This window comes from Arachis hypogaea, chromosome 12 (assembly GCF_003086295.3).
Source record: "Arachis hypogaea cultivar Tifrunner chromosome 12, arahy.Tifrunner.gnm2.J5K5, whole genome shotgun sequence".
Lineage (NCBI taxonomy): Eukaryota > Viridiplantae > Streptophyta > Magnoliopsida > Fabales > Fabaceae > Arachis > Arachis hypogaea.
Window position 1 is genome coordinate 73,816,997 of NC_092047.1, and position 4,199 is coordinate 73,821,195.

General features: G+C 37.5%; 1 non-coding gene across 1 annotated transcript; it reads left to right on the plus strand.

Annotated features, from left to right (window-relative positions):
• The first annotated feature begins 339 nt into the window (after positions 1 to 339).
• LOC112731451 (small nucleolar RNA R71) lies at positions 340 to 446 on the plus strand. The gene has a single exon (XR_003167227.1). It is a non-coding gene; the product is annotated as a small nucleolar RNA R71 (small nucleolar RNA).
• The last annotated feature ends 3,753 nt before the right edge of the window (positions 447 to 4,199 follow it).

Consider the following 4,199-nt stretch of genomic DNA (forward strand, 5'->3'; position numbering starts at 1 on the left):
CCCTCTGCCTCTTCATTCACTCCTTCTTGAGCTGCTGCTGAAGTGGTGATTGTTGCTACTTGATTTCTCTCCATCTTCTTGGTGAGGTCAGCTAATTGCTTGGTAATCATCTTGTTTTGAGCTAGCAGTGCATCCACGTTGTTCAGCTCTATCACTCCTCTAGTGTTCCCTCTTTCAGAAGCATAGAAATAGTCATTCTCAGCTACAGTCTCAATGACATCTATGGCTTCTTCAATGGTCTTCTTCTTGTTCAGAGATCCCCCAGATGAGTGGTCTACTGCCTTCTTTGATTCATATGAAAGACCTTCATAGAAAATGTGCAACTGCACCCATTCATTGAACATATCTGGCGGGCATCTTCTTGTCAGGTCCTTAAACATCTCCCATGCTTCATATAGAGTCTCACCATCTTGCTGCCTAAAGGTTTGTACCTCAGCTCTCAACCTGTTGATCCGTTGAGGAGGATAAAATCTTGCCAAAAATTTGTTCACCACATCTTCCCAGGTTGCTAAACTCTCCTTTGGAAAGGATTCCAGCCATTTAGATGCTTTGTCCTTGAGTGAGAAAGGGAACAGAAGTAGTCTATAAGTGTCAGGATAAACACCATTAGACTTCACAGTATCGCATATCCTCAGGAAGGTGGTTAGATGTTGATTGGAGTCTTCTTGGACACTTCCTCCGAATGAACAATTGTTCTGAACAAGGGTGATGAGCTGTGGCTTTAGTTCAAAGTTGTTGGCATGTATGGTTGGCCGTTGGATGCTACTTCCACAGTTTTCTGGGTTTAGATTGATGTAAGAACCCAGAACTCTTCTCTCTTGCCCAGCCTGATGTGCTGGACCTTCTCGGCCATGGTTGTGAGCCTCTTCTTCATGATGGTTCTCCATATTCTCATCCATATCAGGTTCAAAGTGCTCCTCCTCTTCCTCAGCATCAACTACTCTCTTTCCTCTTGCTTCCCTCCTTAATCTAAGGAAGGTCCTCTCAGGTTCAAAATCAAAGGAAGTTGAAGCCCCGCTTCTTCTACCTGTCATACAACCAACAAGGCAAAAGTAAGAAAGATAGATGCAGATAGTAATTTCTACAGAAATGCTGTTAGTGTGAGTGATGCAATATAACAAACAGTTAGTGGGTTGGTGACTGAATTGTAAACAACTAAGAAAAATGGGTAGGGGAAAGGGAAGAAAATAACTGAACAGAAAGTAAATTACTCAAATGAACTTAAATCAGACAAAATAAAAACAAATGCTCAATCTAGTTATCCACCAATTTAATCATTGTTGATACAAAATCAATCCCCGGCAATGGCGCCATAAACTTGATGCACGGAAACTTGTCCTTTAACAAATCTCCCTCGGCAAGTATACCAAATTTTCGTCAAGTAAAAACTCATAATAGAGTGAGGTCAAATCCCACAGGGATTGATTGGTCAAGCAACTTTAATTGGAAGAATGTTCTAGTTGAGCTAAGCAGAAATTGGGTTGAGAATTGCAGGGAATTAAATGGCGGAAAAGTAAATTGCAGAAAATAAATGACGGAAGGTAAATTACAAAATCTTAAATGGGGAAGGGGAGTTTAGCATGAAAGTAAATAGCAGAAAGTAAAGAGAATGGGTAAGATCAGAAATGGGGAGTTCATTGGGCTTAGGAGATGTTGCATTCTCCGGATCAAGTTCATTTTCATCTCTTCCTCAATCAATGCATTCATTGATCTCCTTGGCAATCTTAAGTGATTGAATTCCAATTCCTTGGTAATTCAATCTCTCAAATCAGATCAATAGCCAATTCCTTGGTCTAATTGCTCATGAGAAGAGATGAAGTGTGGTCACTGATTATACCACATGTATTTCCAAGTCAAAGTATTGGGAGAATTATATGTCACCATATCCGCCCAAACCCCAATTTGGTCCAACATGAGAAAGCAATTCTAGCATGATCTCTTCGTTCCTCTTCCAAGGTTCAGAAGAGATTCAAGTATGAATAGCTTCTTTTCCAAGATAACTACTCAATTGGATGAAGATTGAAAGCTTTCTAGTAAAATCAAGAGAAAAGAGAGAAGAAGGATAATGAAAACTATTATTGATTCATCAAATTACAACAGAGCTCCCTAACCCAATGAAAGGGGTTTAGTTGTTCATAACTCTGGGAATGAAAAGCATAGATGGAGAGTACATTCTGAGAATTAAACTAAAAGTTGCAGAGAAAGTAAAATACAGAGAATCATATGTAACATGGAAGAGTTCATAAATTAAATTGAGAAAATAATTAAAAGGAACATTGAACCTGATAAAGAGTTGGAATACTAACTTGAAATAATAAGAAATCCTAATCCTAAAACCTAAGAGAGAGGAGAGAACCTCTCTCTCTCTAAAAACTACATCTAAACTATGAAAAGTGAACAATTCGAGCGCTCTCCTTTGAATGGATGCATTCCCCCACTTTATAACCTCTAATCTGTGCCTTCTGGACTTGGATCTAGGCCAAAAAGGGTTTCAGAAATCGTTGGGAGCATTTTCTGTAATTTCTGGTGCGTGGCGTCTGTCACGCGTCCGCGTGGGTCACGCGGTCACGTCATCTGGAGTTTTCCTTGTCATGCGTTCGCTTCGGTCATGCGTACGCGTCATCTGTGTTCTGCTCATGGCGTGCGTCTACGTCAGTCACGCGTTCGTGTCGCTGCCTTTTCGCACTGGGCATGCGACCGCGTCGTCCATGCGTTTGCATCGATGCCAGTTTCTTCAAAAACTCCATTTTGTGCTTTTCTTCCATTTTTGTATGTTTCCTTTCCATCCTTTAAGTCATCCCTGCCTTAGAAGATCTGAAACTTCTCAACACACAAATCATGATATCAAATGGTAATAAAGGGTGATTAAAATAAATAATTTCAAAGCATAGGAAGCATGTATTTCGCATATATCACATAATAAGGAAGGGAAAGTAAAACCATGCAATTTACATGAATAAGTGGGTGAAGGATTGAATAAATCTCTTGAATTGAGCACAATATATATCATAAAATATGGGTTTATCAACCTCCCCACACTTAAACAATAGCATGTCCTCATGCTAAATCCAAGATAAAGAATAAGGTAAGGTTAAAGTGGTGGAATCTCATGCAATGCAATCTATTCTAAATGCAACTACCTAAATGCATCATGCAATTCTAATTGTTATTCACTTGTATATAAAACTTACATGTAGTTAAATTAATTCACATTCTCAAGGAATCATATATGCATAGCCAAACCCTAGATAATGTTAAAGCACTTTTACAATTGAGATGGGTAAAAATATTTTTCAAACTTGCAAGACAATTAACAATTCAAGCAGAGATATATGGTGATGAGCTATTGAACCCTCACTGGATTTTGTGTTTAATCTCTAGTCACTCAGTGTTTATTGGGTTAATCACTCTATTCTTCTTTTTATCCTTACTTTCTATAACTTTGTTCTTCATCTAACCAATCAACAATTATAGAATACAGACATACAAAAATCATGAGGTCTTTTTCAAGGTTGTAATGGGGCCAAGGTAAAGGTAAGGGTATATGTATAAGGCTAAGTGAGCTAATAAGTGAATCCTTGATTAGTCTAAGATCCCACCTAACATACATATTTTGTAATTCAAAGCTTCTTAACCTATTTGCCCGGATTTTCTCACTTTGTATTGCAAGCTCATGCATTAACTTTAATTTTATCCCATGTGCATTGATTCTTTTTATTTTGCAATTGGAGAATTTTTGTATCCCCTTAATTAAATATCGAAAATAATTTTTTTAATGCACATGGTAATTCAATTGTTTTGATTTCACATGAGCATGCTTCCCAAATTTTTATTTTGAAATATCTTTATTCTTTTTAACTTTCCACCTTTGTTTCTATCATCCATATTCCCATAAAATTTCCCATACTTAAATAATACACAATTTCTAGCTTAAGCTAACCAAGGATTCAACTTGGGATTTTTGTTTTGTTTTTCTGCTTAAGGCTAGTAATGTGGTTTATAGAACAAGAGGGGATTAAAAAGCTCAAGGGGGCTAACAAGGGTGATGTAAAAGGTAGGCTAATTTGGGATAAGTGAGGAAAATTTAAATGATGGCCTCAATCATCTCTTAGTATGTATCTATACTCTATAATTGGACATATAAATTAAAACAAAGCAAAGAACATCAGAATAAAAAGAAGGGTGAAACACACAGGAAT